Source organism: Vulpes lagopus, chromosome 8, assembly GCF_018345385.1.
Source record: "Vulpes lagopus strain Blue_001 chromosome 8, ASM1834538v1, whole genome shotgun sequence".
Taxonomy (NCBI): Eukaryota; Metazoa; Chordata; class Mammalia; order Carnivora; family Canidae; genus Vulpes; species Vulpes lagopus.
The window spans coordinates 39957713-39976497 of NC_054831.1; the positions used below are offsets into that span (position 1 = coordinate 39957713).

Here is an 18785-nt window from a genome sequence, read left to right on the forward strand (position 1 = left end):
CAACAGCATCTAGACACCATAGCTAGGTGAGGGCAATAAGGTCACTGCCACAGGTCCCCCTTAATATAATCCACGAATTCACATTCTTGTCTCTGAATTTGGCCCTCTTTGTTTTTACCCAGAAATGCTTCTGTAATAAACCAAATTCCTTACTCAGGTCTTGACCTTGGGTCAGATTACCCCTGATGCCCAAAGATGCAACTGTGATGGGGGTGGGGAGGGAGGGTGGGTTTAGCTTACTACGGCCAAAAGCCATAAAAGTACATGGAGAAAGAAAGGAGAATATTCTGCATAAACTTCTTACCACAGCCATGCTAAGTGCCTCAGGAAGCTCCCTCCAGAGCCTTTGTAAGGAGTCAAAGGGCCTTGGGTGCAATGGTCAGCTGACTTCGGAGCAGATAGAGTTAATGCAGAGGTGTCAAATTGGAGAGAAGATTAGCATTTGAATGATAGAAGCTTGACTTCAAGGTTTTCTAGACCTTTTCCAGCAGAATAATATATGAGTTAGAAGCTCTGAGCTGCTCAGGGCAAGGGGAAAGGCTGGAGAAGCAGTGTTGAGGACTGCACTGATTTCCTAGGCCTATTAGATTTCTTTAGTATGCGCTATGTATCTACTAATAGCATGATATGTGCCATTGTATGAAAGAGGGCTTGAAAAGGCTTTAAATAATCACCAAGATAACACCCTTAAGAAGAATGGCATCTGGCCAAATCTCAGAGGCCAAAAGGATTCAAACCACCTGTTCAGCTTCTCTGTAGTTCCTCTGGGGACCAGAATGAGCAGCAGATCTTTTAGAAACATTCACAGTCTCCCATGCCCTCACCCTCAGGAACCCACTGACATCTTCAGGATCACTGTGTTCCCATCTTCTGCCCTTGGCTTCAGCCTTAAATGCCCAGATGGAAATAAGTCTGGCCTTAACTCTCTCCATCTGGACTGGAAAGACCCAGAGTCCCCTACCTGTTTGCTGCACTTTCAGAAGCTCCTTCATTCTGGACACTGAATGGAGAATGGAGACACAGAGCAGAAAGTAGGCAGTGGTTGCCTAGACTAGATGGTAGCTATTAAGTTGTTATGAGTTGAACTGTGTCTCCCCAAAAACAAAATGTGGAAATCCTCCACCCCTAATACTTCAGAACGTGGTCCCATTGAGTCAAATGGAGCCACTGCCTAAGGAATTATCGGTTAAGTAGGGTGGGCCTTACTGCAGCATGACTGGTGCCCTTATAAGAAGATGGCCCCAGGGATCCCTGGGTGGCGCAGCGGCTTAGCGCCTGCCTTTGGCCCAGGGTGGAATCCTGGAGACCCGGGATCGAATCCCACGTCGGGCTCCCAGTGCATGGAGCCTGCTTCTGTCTCTGCCTGTGTCTCTGCCTCTCTCTCTCTCCGTGACTATCATTAAAAATAAATAAATAAATAAATAAATAAATAAATAAATAAATAAAAGAAGAAGATGGCCCCAGAGAGATGGGCATGTGGGGAAAACACATGTGAATGCACAGGGAGAGACTGAGCGATAAGGTGCAAGTGGGGGGCTGCCAAGGATTGCCAGCAACCAGCACAGGTAGGAATTGGCATGGAGGGAGCCCCTTACAGGTTTTACGAGTAGCATGGCCCCACTGACACCTTGATTTCAATCTCTAGTTTCCAGAATGTGAGACAATAAATTCCTGTAGTTTTAATCCAAAAAAAAGTACCATTAGTGTAGCCTGTTTAAGATGGAATCATTTGACACACACTCAACACTAGAAAGACCCTATTATCACAGCTAAGCTCATACACTCTAGATTTCTAAATAATTCTTCCCGTCCTTGCTAGCCTTGCTAGGCTAGCCTCTTCCTTATACCCTTTCTCCGCCCCAGCCCACCTTAGGAGGTCTCCCCAAGTTCCCAACTATCTCCAATGACAACACTTCACACAATCTTCCCCTGAATTGGCAGGTTACTTCTCTGGCTACACACTGGCTGATGAACTAACTCCTAGAGGAGAGGAAACAGATTGTTTTCATCTCGATCTGATGTGTATTAAATGAATGATTGAATAAGTGAATGAATGAACTAAGAAAATGAGTGAAGGACTAGCCAAGAACCCTGTCCTTATACAGATAAGACCGAAGTGTAAATACATGAAATGATGTAAGCAGAGCCAGGCCCAGAGGCAGGTGTCTACTGATCTTCTTCCCCTGTACCACCCTCAGGGCTGGAGTCCTACCCAACCCACCGAGGGCTAGAGCTGGCAACTGCTCTTCAGAGAGAGACTTAGGCTGATTTTCACACATGCAGTGGGGAAAGGACTGAGAAGAGGATAATTGCCCAGGGGCAGGGCTGTGTGGGTAGGCTTAGGGATAAGGCGTTACAAGGCTGAGTCAGAGGGAGTCAGCAGACCATGGGGGTTCAGAGCTCACACTTTACAAACTGGGTTGGAATCCTGGCTCTGCCCCTTACTGGTTATGAGACCTCAGGCAAATCATTTTACTCTCTGTGCTTCATTTGCAAAATCTCCTTCAAAGAGTTATTATGAGGGTTACATGAAGGAATACATGTAAAGTGTTTAGAATGGAACCTGGCAGAGAGTTAATACTGCATAGGTGCTAGCTGTTACCTTTCTTATTATAATGCGAGATTTGAACTTATAGAGAGAGAGTATTAGGTATGAGAATCACAAATTATACCCATGATCTTAACTATAAAAGGTATAAATATATATTCAGGTATGGCATTGGGAAAAAAAAAACAAACGAATACACTAAGATGTCTGAGTAGTGGCTTTGTTGTTATTTCTTATGTACCTTTTTATATATTTGTCAGATTTTCTAGAATGGTTATGTATTATTTTATAACAACAGTTTGAATTGCTGAATTTAAGCCTCAGATGATAAAGCAGCATCCATTTTTACTTGAGGCAAATTACCAATTCTGCATCTGATTTACTTTAGTTTTGCCCAATAGAATGAGACACTAACACTGCACAGTTAATAGTTCTATGCCTATTAGGAGAACTCAGCGGGTATAGCAACATATGCAGAGAGGAAAAGTTAATTATACAGAGACAAAGATTCACTTATCAGCACAAAATTCCTTCCTTAAATAAAGTTGCTGAGCTAGACATTAAGGCAGAAACTATTGGGATTTGATCTTTCCTTTCCTTCCTCCTGTGAGTCTATATTTTTGTCTTCTTTGTGAGCCCCAAGGTAAACACAAACACCAGGAAATGGTTTAATTCATGTAACGAAACTGTAAATCCTTCACATTTAATTTACTGTCTCCTTAAGCAACTATTTGCAACAAAGGATGCTGGCATAAAAAGTTTGTGCAGGAAATAGTAAACATTAGTGTAGTCATTTCTAGGCTAATGAATGCCAATCCCAAATGAAAACAGAAGAGGTGAACTCAATGTGCCTTTGAATTTCTCCTTTCCCTGTATCATTTTGGATCACCCCAACACTTGAATTTTACTACAACTATTGCCCTTTTACAAGCCGATACCAATGTCAGCACTGGGCCCGCTGCAGTTCTGTTAAGAACTTCAATGAATTATGCCCAGCCCAACACAGTTCAAGATACATCATTTGTATCAAGTCAGCAGTGGCATTAAAATCCATTGCGTTTGCAAATGAGCTTATGACTGGATACACACACACACACACACACACACACACACACACACACAAATATGCTCTGGGCTTATTAATAGTATACTTCCTCTACAATTTGTCTCAAGGAAGGGCTAAGAATGAACTTGCCTGACATATTATAATACAAACATTTTTTGTTTTGTAGGACCATAGATACAGAAGAGGTCACGGTTCCATTAATATCACCAGTAAAACCACTTACTACTCCCATAGGACGCATTTGTCTTTGTCACAAAATTAAAAATGACTTCTGAACCCAGCCAGCACTGCAGAGTGGTTTCCTGAGACCAAACTGGCTGGTTGTTGAGTGAGGAAGAGGTGCTCCAAAGATTGTCGGTGTACTGGCAGCACAGACACACTGTCACCAGGGACTCATGCCAACACACAGCTAGGCTGAGGTCACGCCACCCTCCCCTCTCTGAACTCCTAGAGCTCAAAGCAGTGACAGGAAACTGGCACAGAATATGAGGTTTTCTCATCCAATCGGAGTATTGGGGCTATCCTCCTTCAGGACAAGTGGGCTCAGACACAGGGAAAGATCAAACAGAGCCCCTTGCTCTGAGTGGTATTACATCTATTTTCTAAATGTGTGTTTTTTCCTTTTGAAATCAGTACTCACTCTGGCACATTGAGGCACACAGACACAGAGGTCCCAGCGTGCCATTCTCATTCCACCCTATTGTCCCATCAGCATCACTTGGGGGTTCTTCCACTGCATTCAGAGCAAGTGAATGATCCAAAGAATTTGGGGAAGCTTTTCTGACTTGAAGAGGAACTTAAGAGTAAACATCTTATTTCCTAACACCTTCCTATTCCTCTGATTTTAACACAATTTTTCCTGATTTCCTTTTCCCTTTAATTTTCATTTCTTACCTCTAAGTCTGGGTCATGAGGACTCCTTGTTATTTTAAGGAGGATGTGATTCAAATTGATGAAGTGAAGAGGATGAACCAATCGCATGGAAGGGTTCTATCTAGATACAAGAGTTTTCACATCACACAGGTCTTCATGTTGGGAACCACACTTAGCATTCAAGTATGTTAGTTAATTGGTAAAGTATTTCATTGAAAGATGAAGAGGAAAGAAAAAGGAAAAGAGGTAATTTCTTCCCTGATTTACAGTGCCCATCAAAGCCTTTGAAAATTCAAAGCAGAGCTTTGGAGCACCCATAAGGAAGCTGAAGTAGCTATACTAATATTAGATAAAATAGACTCTAAAACAAGAAATGTGACTAGAGATTAAGAGGGACATTTTGTAAGAATAGGGTCAATCTGGGGATCCCTGGGTGGCTCAGAGGTTTAGCGCCTGCCTTCGGCCCAGGGCGTGGTCCTGGAGGCCTGGGATCTGGTCCCACATGGGGCTCCCTGTGTGGAGCCTGTTTCTCCCTCTGCCTACGTCTCTGCCTCTCTCTCTCTCTCTCTCTCTCTCTCTCTCTGCATCTCTCATGAATAAATAAATAAAATATTTTTAAAAAAAAGGAATAGGGTCAATCCATCACAAAGATACAATAATTATAAACATCTGCAACTACCAACAGAGTAGCAATACATGAGGCAAAAATTGACAGGAATGAGGACACACAGAGACCATTCAACAATCATGGATGAAGATTTCAATAGAACAACTAGACAGAAAATCAAAAGGGAAACAGAAGGTTTGAACAACACTAATAACCAGCTAGGCCCAAAAGGCAGGCATCTATAAGAGACCTCAGCCATCACAGCTGGATATACATTCCTCTCAAGTGCATGTGGAACATTCTCTAGCATAAACTATATGCCAGGCCAAGAAACAAACATCAAGAAATTTCAAAGGATAGAAATATTACAAAGTATGTTCTCTGACTACAGTGGAATGAAAACAGAAATCAGTAACAGCAAGAAATGTGGGAGGCTCACATATTAAACAACACCCTCCTAACTAGTGAGTGAAGCAAAGAAGAGAATCAAAAGTGAAATGAGAAAATAGATGAATGAAAATGAAGATGTCACATTCTACAACTTATGGGATGGGGCTAAAATTTATAGCTGTGTAGAGGGAAGTTTATAGCTGTATGCCTACTTTGAAAAAGGAGAGAGAGCTCAAATCAATAACCCACTCTTCCACCTTAGAAACCTAGGAAAAGAAGAGCAAACTAAACCTAAAGGAAGCAGAAGGGAGGAAAGAATGAAGATTACAGTAGAAATTGATGAAACAGAGAACAGAAAAACAATAGAGGAAAAATCTGTGAATCCAAGAAGAGTTAGTTCTTTGAAAAGATGAACAAATTGGATGGGGTGCCTGGGTGACTCCAATGGTTAAGTGTCTGCCTTGGGTTCAGGTCCTGATTTTGGGGTTTTGGGATTGAGCTGGGCATCAGGCTTCCTTCTCAGTGGGTAGTCTGCTTCTCCCTCTCCTTCTGCCGTGCCCCCCACTCCACTTGTGCTTGCTCACTTGCTCTCTCTCATGTGCTCTCTCTCAAATAAATAAAATCTTTAAAAAAAAAGATTTTATTTACTTGAAAGAGAGGGAGACAGAGCATGATCAGAGAGGAAAGAGAGGGAGAGGGAGAAGCAGGCTCCCCATGGGGAGCCTGACGTAGGGGCTCAATCCCAGGATCCTGGGATCACCACTTGAGCCAAAGGCAGAGGCTTAACCAAGTGAGCCACCCAGGTGCCCCAACAAATAAAAATCTTAAAAAAAAAAAAAAAAAAAAAAGATGAACAAATTGGAAAACCTTTAAACAGACAAGCCAAGAGAAGACAAATTAATAAATCAGAGATGAAAGAGCAGACATTACTACCAGTATTTCTAAACAAAAAGCATTAAAAAAAAGCATTATAAAGAAATATTGTAATTGTAGATCAATAAGTTAGACAACATGAAATTGACAGCTTCCTAGAAAGACCTAAACTACCAAAACTAACTCAACAAGAAACAGACAACCCAAATAGACCTATAATAAAGAGACCGATTTAGTAACTAAAACACTACCCACAACGTAAAGCCCAGGCCCCGACGGCCAGTGAATTCTATCAAACATTTAAATAACTAATATGAATTATTCAAAAACTGTTCTAAAACAGAAGGGAGGGGATCCCTGGGTGGCTCAGCGGTTTGATGCCTGCCTTCGGCCCAGGGTGTGATCCTGGAGTCCCGGGATCGAGTCCCACATCAGGCTTCCTGCATGGAGCCTGCTTCTCCTCTGTGTCTCTGCCTCTCTCTCTCTCTCTCTCTTTCTGTGTGTGTGTGTGTGTGTGTGTGTGTGTGTGTCTCATGAATAAATAAATAAAATCTTTAAAATAAAATAAAATAAAACAGAAGGGAAAACTTCCCAATTCATTCTGAGGGCAGTGTTACCCTGATACCAAAACCAAAGACAACACAAGGAAACCACAGATCAGTATCTTTGTGAGTGTGGATACAAAAACACTCAACAAAACATTAGCAAACTGAATACATATAAAAAATGATACACCACGACCAAGTGGGATTTGTTCTAGGAATGCAAGATTGATTTAACATCCAAAAAATCAATGTCATTAATATACCATATCAATAGAATACAAATCAAAAGGCACACAGTCATTTCAATAGATGCAGTAAAAGCATTTAACAAAATCCAAATGATATTCATGATAACGATATTCAACAAACTTGTAATAGAAGGGAACTTCCTCAACCTCTTAAGGACATCTACAAAAAAAAACCCTTAAGAGCTAATGTCATATTAATGATGAAATGCTAGATGCTTTCCCTTTAAGATTGAGAATGAGACAAGGTCGGCCACTCTCACTACACCTATTGGACATTACACTAGAGGCTTAACAGCTATCATGAATAATGCAATAAACATTCTAGCCAGCACAATAAGGCAAGAAAAAGAAATCCAGATTTGAAAAGAAAAGGTAAAATTTTCTCTATTTTCAGATGACACAATCTTGTATACAGAAAATCCTAAGGAATTCACTAAAAAAAATTATTAGAATTAGTAAGTAAATTCAATAAGATTGTGGGACCCAAGAACAACATACAAAAGTGCATTATATCTCTACATACTTGCAATAAACAATTGGAAAGTGAAACTAAGAAAACAATTCCACTTATAACAGCTTCAAAAAGAATAAAGTACTTAGGAATATATTTAACATAAGAAGTGTAAAACTTATACTTGAAAACTACAAAAATATGGTGGGAAGAAATTTAAAGACATAAACAAATGAAAAAACATCCCATGTTCATGGATTGAAGACTTGATACTGTTAAGATGGCAGTATCCATCTTAACAGATGGAGTATTACTCCACAAAATAATCTATAGATTCCCCATGTCAGGCTCCCTGCATAGAGTCTGCTTCTCCCTCTGCCTGTGTCTGTGCTTCTCTCTGTGTGTCTCTCATGAATAAATAAATTATATCTTTAAAAAAAATGTAGACATTTATATGTATCTATAACATATATCTAGATGATATTAAATATATTTAAATATAAGATATAGTAATATATATTATTAGTGATAAAAACTTGAAGTACTCTTATAACTCAATAACAAAGAAAAATAGCCAAATTAAAAACTGGAAAAAGGCTTTGAATAGACCTTTCTCCAAAGAAGATATATAAATGGCCAATAAACGCATGAATAGATGCTCAACATCACGCGTCATCAGGGAAATACAGACACTACAACTGATACCGCTTCACACTCAACTGGATGGCTATAATAATAGTTTTTTTAAAAACCTACAATAACAAGTACTGGCAAGGATTTGGAAAAATTGCAACCCTGTTGCTGGGAATGTTAAATGGTGCAACCAATTTGGAAAACAATCTGGCATTTCTTCCAATAGTTAAACATTGCATTACCAAATGACCCAGCAATTCCTCCCCTAGGGATCGACCCAAGAAAATGAAGACTTAGGTCCACACAAAAACTTGTATATGAATGTCATAGTCAAAAGAGGGTAACAACTCAAATGGCCACCTACTGATAAATGGATACCTAAAGTGTGGTGGATCCATACCGTGGAATATCATCCGGTAACAAAAAGAAATAAAGTGCTCACACATGGTACAACACAACATGGATGAACTCTGAAACATGCTGAGTGAAAAAAGCCAGCATATACTTACATATTTATTTATTTATTTTTTATTTTATTTTTTTATTTATGATAGGAACACAGTGAGAGAGAGAGGCAGAGACACAGGCAGAGGGAGAAGCAGGCTCCATGCACCGGGAGCCTGACGTGGGATTCGATCCCGGGTCTCCAGGATCGCGCCCCGGGCCAAAGGCAGGCGCCAAACCGCTGCGCCACCCAGGGATCCCTACTTACATATTTAATAATAAAATACCATATATTTTATTCTATTTATATGAAATATCCTGAAAGGCAAATCTATAGGAACAGAAAATTTATTAGTGGTTGCTTTGGGCTGGGAGGTAAGGACAGAAAAGGGATGATAGCTAAATTCTACAGGGTTTCTTTTTGAGATAATGAAAAGTCCTAAAACCGATGGTGTCAGTGGCTACATATATCTGTCAATATGCTGCAAACTAGGGATGCCTGGGTGACTCAGTGGTTGAGAATCTGCCTTTGGCTAGGTCATGATCCCGGGGTCCTGAGACTGAGTCTGCATCAGGCTACCTGGAGGGAGTCTACTTCTCCCTCTACCTATGTCTCTGCCTCTCTTTCTGTGTCTCTCATGAATAAATAAATAAAATCTTAAAAAAAAATACATGCTGAAAACAATTAAATTGTACACTTTTAAATGGGTGAATTGTATGGTATGTGAATTAGATCCCAAAAAACTTATTTGAAAAAAACCAGAATTTTGGACTCTTTCTCAGAAACGGTGAGACACTGTTTTTTGAGCCTGATCATCCAGTGCAAACTCTTCATGTTATGGGTCTTTGCAACCTTTCTCTCCTGCTCCCCTTTGCATCCAGGTGGGCTTTCGTGAAAAATTGAATTTTCCCCTGTGACATAGTCATTCTGACTGTAAATATGACTGTAAATATGTCCTGTTCTCCTTAGCAGCTCCAGGTCAGCGGAGAACACAGTGAAACATCTCTGTCTTATTTAGAGAAGTCACTTGACTAACGTGTCTGAGGATGACAGTCCACACAGAGTATACAATTAAGTATTTCCTGATTTTCCAAATGAGTATTTCCAAATGAGTATTTCCTGATTTTCCAAATGAGTATCATTTGTTTGCCTTACCTGTAGTTTACCATCAACCCTAAAGATATAACACAGTTACCACTAGTGGTGGATCAGTATCCAGATTCAAAAGTGAGAAAAATCCTGGAGAAGCTGACCTAGGAATATCAGCTACCAGCTTGTGCCATCTAGATAGATACTGTACACAAATGCTTCTATTAGAGCAAAGCAAATAGAGAAAGGTCATTGTGTCCCAGACTGAAGATGCTATCCTAAAATTAAAATTGTTTATTTTATTTTTAAAAAGATTTTATTTATTGACTGATGAAAGACACAGAGAGCCAGAGACACCGGCAGAGGGAGAAGCAGGCTCCTGCTCCCAGGCAGGACTCAATCCCAGGACCCTGGGATTATGACCTGAGCCGAAGGCAGATGCTCAACCACTGAGCCTCCTAGGTGTCCCTAAATGTTGCCTTAAAGGAAAGGAACAATCATTTAAAAAAAATTCCAGCTAAGATCTAAATAAGTTAGTTGAAGATATAAAGAGTGGAGTGCTGAATAGATGGTGAGTTTGACCCTAAGACCCAGGAAGGCAGAGAAGGTGTCAGATGTTCCGTATGCCCTGGAACCTCGCTGACTGGGGTGTTTACGCAAAGCTCCTTAGATAATGACCTCAGTCAGCTCTTCATCTTGATCAACTAAAGCATCTCAGAAAGAGAAAGGAAAAAAGGAAGGTAGGAAAGAAGGTAGGAAGGAAGAGAGGAAGGGTGGGAAAGGAATGAGGAAGAATGGATGGAAGGAAGGAAAGACAGATGGAAAGATGGAAGAAAGGAAAAACAGGGAGGAAGGAAAGAAGGAAACGAAGCAGAAATAAAGGAGAAAGGAGAGGAAGAAGCAAGGAGCTCTGAAGGACTACTGTAACTCTTTCTTCTACTGCCAAGATTTTGGCCATGTCCCAAGTCCTATTATTCACAATTCTGCCTCTGAATCATCAAATTGTAAAACTGTTAAGAAGTTTCTAAGATATCCTAACACTGCCTCTCATGTTACAGAAGAGGACACTGAGGTCCAGAGAGAAGGCACAGGAATAATTATGAATGGCTGAGCCAAAACTGAATTCAGGTTTCCTGCTTCTAGACCATTCTCTTTCCACCACACCAAAATCTGGCCCCGACCCTCCTGAATGACTTGGAAGCAAAACCACCTTCAAATATCCACCCCAGTGGGAGGAAAAATGGTGGCACAGAGATAGGGGTAGCATGAATCTCCTGGCAGAACTTGGAAATACAAAACAACAGACTGATAAGAAATTCTCACTATTAAAATCAAGCTTGGGGCAGCCCCAGTGGCTCAGCGGTTTAGCGCCGCCTTCAGCCCCAGGTGTGATCCTGGGGACCCGGGATCGAGTCCCATGTCGGGCTCCTGGTGCATGGAGCCTGCTTCTCCCTCTGCCTGTGTCTCTGCCTCTCTCTCTCTCTCTCTCTCTCTCTCTGTGTGCCTCTCATGAATAAATAAAATCTTAAAAAAAAAAAATCAAGATTGGCCCTGTTATCAAGTGCCAATGCTCCCTTGGTGGCCTCTGTGTCGGCCCCCTCCTAACCAAGAGCAGTCAAACCAGAGAAAGTCCTGTTTTATGAAGACTTTCATGGAGGAATTTCTTCAAAGGGCACAATGGGCAAGCACAGGGGGAGCTCGGTCACACTCCTCTCTAGCAGGGTCACAGGTCCTCCCAGGGAGCAGCTACCAGGCAAAACATTCCTTCCATGGTCATGGCCATGGGGAGCTGGGAGCCAGGGCTCTGTTCAGGTCCTCCACTGATGACTTGTGCTACCATGCGACTCTCTAGGGCTCAGCTTCCTCATCCAGAAAGTACAGTGAGTACATTCCTATTCCCAAACTTATGATTTGCCATTCATTCCCTTGAAATGTTCACACTGGGTGTGGCACACTGATATCCCTGGGCGGGCTGGGCTGGGCAAGGAAGGCGAATGAGTGGAGTAGCAGGATGAGAGAAAGCTGGCAGTTTGAGAGTATGGGAGCTGGTCTGAAAGAGGTAGTCCTCGCTTGTGGCTGCCAGTTGTTGCCAAGTGGAATAAAGGCCAGTACGGCTAATGTCCAGTTTTTAAAGATAAGTAGGGAATCAGGTTTTTATGTGAACTCCTCCAATTATTAAATATTGGCAGCCAAAAGCACTCTGCCTGCCAATCAAAACGTATGTCAGCTGAATCTGGCCCACACACTTCCAGTTTGCAAGCCTGCACCACACACCACCTGCCCCCACTCCGTTCATACTGCACATGGAGCTCCAAAGGGGGTGGGGCGGAAGCCCTGGCAAGACCATGTTCGAAAGAGTGGGGACTTCAGAGTCTCCTAGATCTGGGTCCAAAGCTTGAGTTGGTCACTTACAAAGTATGCAACCTCAGGCACTATATCGAATTTATCCTTTTCTGTAAAAGGAAACTTACACTGGAATTTATTCCATTGTTATCAGGATGAAATGAGATGATATAGGTAATGAACCTGAGCCAGATAGCAATAAATGACAGTGACACACACCAAGTCCTAAACAAATCTCGACAGTGGGAAGACCCAGAGGCATCATCTCATCCAGACCCACCAACTGATCCCCTGTCCTATGTTTGAATACCTAGACACACGAATGCAGCATGTCCCAAGACAGTTCATTTTGGATAGTTTAGATGTTAGAAAGTGTTTCCTCATGTCAAACTGAAGGCTGCCTGTCTTTTTTTTCATTCTTAGATGGCAGAACTGCCATCTAGGTTCATAAAGTCAAAGAAGCTTAGTCTCTTTCCATTTAAGAAAACTTTGAAGGAGACCATTAATATATGTCTCCCGTTTTCCCACCCCATTCTTCTTTAAACATTTCTATTCCTTTCTTTAGTTGTTCCTTGCCAATGAGGATAATAAAGTCATCCACTTATTTGCAGCTCACAAACATAGGAGGCAGATGCCCATTTTACAGATAGGGAAAATAAAGTTTAGACAGGTGGAGCAATTTGCTTGGAATTCCCATTTTCATCTTCTTGAAATGTGGACTAAATGGTAAGGCTGGCACCACCTTTATTGTGAATGCTACGTATTTATTAATGCAGTCCAAGATCGGATTCATTGCTTTGGCCAATGTGGAGTCTATTACACATGGGCTCTCTCAGCCACAACCTCCCCTGGATGGGGGAGGTCCCAGGCAGTTAGTGGGTTTTGCAAGCCACACGTAGTCCTTTAACTTATTTCTGTCAAATCCCCTTTTTTGTTAGTCCCAGGGCAGTTAGTGGGTTTTGCAAGCCACACGTAGTCCTTTAACTTATTTCTGTCAAATCCCCTTTTTTGTTAATCCCAGTTCACTGTTCTAAGGCAGCCTGAAACTTTTTGGATCATATTCTGCCATGACAAGTGAGTCCTGCCCCTAGATTTTGCTCACTTACTCAGCATGCCCTGAATTTCCTCATCAAAGTCCAGGAGATGAGGTAAGGCTAACCTAGCCGAAAAATCCTATGTTTCTTTCATTTAGCAAACATTCTTGAGTACCTCCTATGTATGGGCCCCTGTGCTGGGTGCTGAGGTAGCAGAGTGAGAAAGGCATAGGGGGTAGGTGAGAGCAGTGGAGAAAGGTAAACAGAGTAGGGCAGCAGCAGGAGCACCAAACCTAGTTTAGGGGAATCTGGGGAGGTGCCCAGAAGGGGTGATGTTTAACTTGAGGCCCAAAAAGAAAGAGTAAGCTGGTGAGGAAGAGCTGGATGGAAGTGTGGGGAAGGGACAAGTGTCCCAGGCAGAGGTCCCTAGTCTACGTTCCTCTTACTGCTCTTTCCCATAATGCTTTACTATTGGCTCATTGTAACAGATTTCATTGGCCCGAACAATCATGGGCCCCTTGAGAAGGGGTTAAGTGTATCATCTTTGTAATTTCTATTCTGCCCAGCACGGTGCCTTTCAGGCAAAGTGATTACTGCTGACTGATCCTCCTAAGTACAGGCACAGAGCTATGCCCTATTGTCTCATTTGATCCCCTGACAACCCTGAGATGTAGTCCTCTTCTCATTTCACAGGTGAGGAAGCCAGGGCTCTGAAGTTGATCGTTTTAATGAGCATAGCAGCCAGCCCAGTAAACACAGTGCATATGACAAGCCAAACACTAAAACTAAATGTTTCACAGGTATGAACTGTTAGAGGTGGGGAAGAGCAAAAACTTTGTTGTCCTCTCTACTGTGCACTTGTTCCGGGACCACTTATGTGAGCAAGATACTTAACCTTTCTGTGAAGTAGAGGTAAAATGACAGCATTATTCAGAGGGCTGTGGAGGAAATGAAAACCGTCATGTTATGCACAGTGCTCACGGTGGTGTTCAGTGAGTGAGACCTCAGTGTTAACCATTATTCTTCCTAAGGAATTTGTATGAAGTCAAAGACCTAACATGTATCAGAACAGGGATTTAAACCTAATCTGAACCAGATCGTGTGGTTTCAACTACAGTTCACTGGTTGACATCTGATGAGGGAAGGCAGGGTGTTTATGGATGTAGTAAGTCACCAATTTTGAGTAGAGCAGTCTCTGAGCCAAGATGATGCCAAGGCAACCCAGCAAATTGCAACAGATGACAAAACAATGAATACTTTAAATAGCAGGGGAAAACTTAAGAGTATTAGAACTGCAAGGACAATAAAGATCAAAACAGATCTTTTCTGGGTCTCCAGGCAGAGCAGGCATTTCATTATCATTGTTAAAGGAAGTTACAAAATGTCAGAAACTTAAGCCTTTTCAGCTTAAGGAGATTTCTCCTGAAAAAGTCCCTTGCTCATTCTTCCTATAAGATGATTTAAAGGAGCTTTTTAAAAATCTTCAAAACCATAAAATTTTGAAGTAACATTTTTCACATTTCTTGATTGTAGAAGGAAAGAGAGGGTGTGGTCAATTTTATTGCCTTTGGACTTCACTGCCATCTTGAGATTTCATGAGTGTACCTCACTTGTTAACTTCTCAAAGTCTTAGGTTGCATTTAAATGGCTCACTCAAGGCTATGTTCATTCTGATTATTTTTTAGTATTTATGTAGTTGTACTCGATGCCTTGTGATATACAATTGTATAGCAAAGCTTAGCCAGCTGGCATACTCAAATTTTCTGATAGGGAGCCTAGGGAGCATCAGAAAATGCTCTTTCTGAAGGAAGAACCGAACATTTGGCAGATACCATCAAGTGCTAAGGTGGAATTCCTAGGAATACACTAGGTAAACAGAGGTCTGGGGTAGGTGCCGAGGAAAGAAGATGCAATGTTCCTCATTGTCCACAAATCCACTGACAGGAGTGGCTTCCACCCCAATAACATGTAAGCATTTTCTACGGCCAAAGACCCGTGGTGTCTAATGACAAAAATGTTTCTAAAAAGAAAATCGGAAATGTCAGGACTTGAAGATACCAAAAAGGACTTCTATCAAATTTTCACAGAGCTGGAAAGGAGAATGGATAAGAATAAAGTTACTGTTCTCTAAACTCTCACCATGTGGTCCTAATCAGCTGCCCCCAGTGACTACAGAATGGATAATCTCCCTCATGCTTGCACCCTAGAGGGAGTCCAGAGCTGGGAGGTAGAGGGGTCTGTTTCCCAAGGAAAAAAATCTGTCATTCCAATCAACAGTGTCATCAGTGTATATTTTAAATCCTAGAAATATTTCTTTCCCCTTTTATATAACTTCATCAAAATGAAAAAAACAAAAACAAAAAAACAACCCAGCAAAAACTGACCTTGCACTAGATTTCTGAGAAAGCTGACTGCAGGGATGGGCCAGAGTGTTCCCAGGAATTCTTTATAAAAGATCATTTATTGTAGAATTCTGGAAATGGCACTGGGGCCCACAATAAGGACTATTGGAGTCGTCCTCTTCACTCCTTAGAAAGACCCACTTTCGGACAACAGTTATTCTCCAAAAGAGTGAAACCTGTGCATTTAAAAATGCTCACAAATCTATTCTGAGTCATGGTCTTAAACCATGGAGACTCTAAAATCCTAAGATCCCTAACTTTGCTCTTTTTGCTTCCCACAGAACAAGCAACAGGGCCTAGCAGGTTTGTAATCCACATCTGCAAACAGATGCCATCTGCTGATGTCACCTCCAGGGGCAGACCTATTGGTGGGAAACACAAGTTCAGGAAGGTGGTGTACGGAACCATGAAGCGCGGTGCAGACACATCAACAGGAGAAGGGTTACCTCCACTCTTGAGTTCTCTCCACTACTCTGTTTTGGAAGTGGTATGCAAAAAACATCATATAAGCTTACATAACTGGTACTGTTTTCCTAAATAAAAAGTATAGATATGACCTAACCTGTCTAAACCAGGTAACACTTTCATAAGTTGGCTTGTTCAAACTTGGATAAGTTTGAAACTTCTAACTTATTTATACTGAGTTCCACAATAAGACGTACATTTCACATCACACCCTTTAAACTTTTGTTTCCATTTTACACGCATATGCACACACACAATTATACACTCATTTATTTTACATATATGTAGGCATGTGTGTGCATATATGTCTAAGATGGAAACAAAAGTTTTATTTTTTTTTTAATTTTTTTTTTTATTTATTTATGATAGTCACAGAGAGAGAGAGAGGCAGAGACACAGGCAGAGGGAGAAGCAGGCTCCATGCACCGGGAGCCCGACGTGGGATTCGATCCCGGGGCTCCAGGATCGCGCCCTGGGCCAAAGGCAGGCACCAAACCGCTGCGCCACCCAGGGATCCCCAAAAGTTTTATTTAAAAATGTTTTCCCAATGTTCATCCTTACCTTTTGCAATAAACTTGGTTATTTTCTATACTATTCTGCTTTTAAAAAAAAAAATGCTGATTACAACCCATTAATTTGATTCCACAGACCATTACCAGGTTGGGATGTACATTTTAGAAAGCCCTGATCAACTTGGTATATACAATAGAGATCTATGTCTCTTTCCCACGTTGCACAAGCTAGAATCCAGCAGTGGAACACAGTGAGTGCAGATGGCCCCCAAATAAGGTCTGTTCCCAACAAGTAACAGCACAAAGCTCCCTGGGATCAGGATTTGTTTCTCTAAGGTCTGTTGTGCAGAAAAACACTGCCACCAGCTTAACCTATCATTACTTAAAAAAAAAAAAAAAAAAAAAAAGAAAGAATAAAGAAAAATCGAATTTTGAAATTTAAAAAATTTAATAACTGTACTATTCTCAAAGATTAAAATGACCCTTAGTTTAGTAGCTGAAACTTCAGTGTAGTGGAAATAGCTAGGGACCTGACCCAGATCCCCATTCTGGCTTGTCATCTTCTTAGCTCTATCTTCTGAAGGTCACTGAAGTGGTTCTCTTATATATAAAATGGAAGTAACAATACCAACATAGTTTATCTCAAAGATAATTATGTAAAAGCTCTTCAGGAAAATCTGAAGTGCTGTACAAATGAGCACATGTTTATGCTCAGAACACTCAGAATATCTGTGCCATTAGTATTTTTACTGACTGGAGGTCCCATAGCCAGGTAGAGCTTTCTCTCACTTATGGGAAGGCATAAAGATCATTCCCTCCCAGAATATCTGGAAAACACTATTTAAAAGTAATCTCTATGCGCAATGTGGGGCTTGAACTCCCGACCCCACAATCAAGAGTCACATGCTCTACTGACATAGCCAACCAGGCTCCCTGTTGCTCCCATAATATCCGAGTCCACAAAACCTTATACTACTTTTCCATGATGTACCTAGTGTGTAGAATAACTTTATTTATTTATTTATTTTTACCTAAAATTGAGCTGTTATGCACATCTCATCAGTTTGACACAAATGAGAGAACCAATGGAGGAAAACTTCACTATGAAAATGCTCCAACTCATTTGCTTTCATAGACTTAGAGAGAAAAACAATCAGGGAAAGCAGAAAAAAAGAGATGAGTTTTTCTTACAGGGAAGAGATAGAAGATAATCACCCAAAGATTACACACACACATCCATTGTTTTTCCCTTCCCAATTATAATTTTTCAGGAGAAGACATCATACTTAAGGAGTCCTGAAAGGCTTGGTTGTGGAGAGAGGAGGAATTCGGGCTGACTTCACCGTGTGGGGAGCTCAGCATGCTAAGTTCAAGGTCTTTCCAACTAGACCGGAGATGCTGACAAAATATTACATACTTTGGAGATACCATTAAAAACTCTTCTGCTCAGTTTTCTTAGTTTATGGCCACAACTCATATATTAAAACAGTAATTTCAATGAATTCCTCCAACTTTTAGGAAAGGCTGAGTTGGAGCCAATTTCTCATGTATACTAGAAGGTCAGAAAAGCCATGCAAAAGCATTCCTTCTCTGCAAAGGGGATGAACACCACCTAAGCAGCCCTTATATAACCATTCATCTAGAAACCTTTTAGGTTTCTAAATTAGCAATTAGCAAAGCATTAGAAGTGCTTTACAATTTGTTTTTCTTTATGACTCAGAATTCTGTAGCTATAATTATGGGGGGATTCCATTCATCTTACATAAGCAACTTTCTAAAATGTATATAATATTTTTCAGCTACTGTCATTGAACAGCCATTTGTCAAGACCACCCCAAGGGTATAGATCAAGAGACGAGGAAGACTGTCTTCATATCAGGGTAATTCAGTGAGACAAAACTCTACTTGGCTATGGGTACTGGAAGAAGCTGCCCAGGTTCCCCTCCAGAATTCCAATTGTCTCTGGCTCTTCTCCCTCATCCATCACAGCCCAACCACCCACCAAGGCCAACTAAATCCCTCCAACCCACCAACTTCTCTCCTTTCTGCACATCTACCAGAGTGACCTTGGACCACCGGCTCTCCTCCATCAATGCACACAACAGCCCCGTCCCGGTCTTGTTCCCTCTGTCTTGCCCTCTCTGGATCTCCTCCAATCACTGAGAATCTGAAAGGAAAAATCTGACTATCTTGCTCTGCTGCTAAACTTTTCTGGATGCTCCCCACATAGCCTCAAAGTGAAGTGGATCTTAGGTACTTCA

The 18785-nt window shown here is 41.3% G+C and overlaps 1 protein-coding gene across 2 annotated transcripts in view; it reads right to left on the reverse strand.

Moving 5' to 3' along the window:
* The window catches only part of FLT1 (fms related receptor tyrosine kinase 1), a 177526-nt gene that overhangs the window by 127787 nt on the left and 30954 nt on the right, over positions 1-18785 (reverse strand). The window lies entirely within an intron of this gene.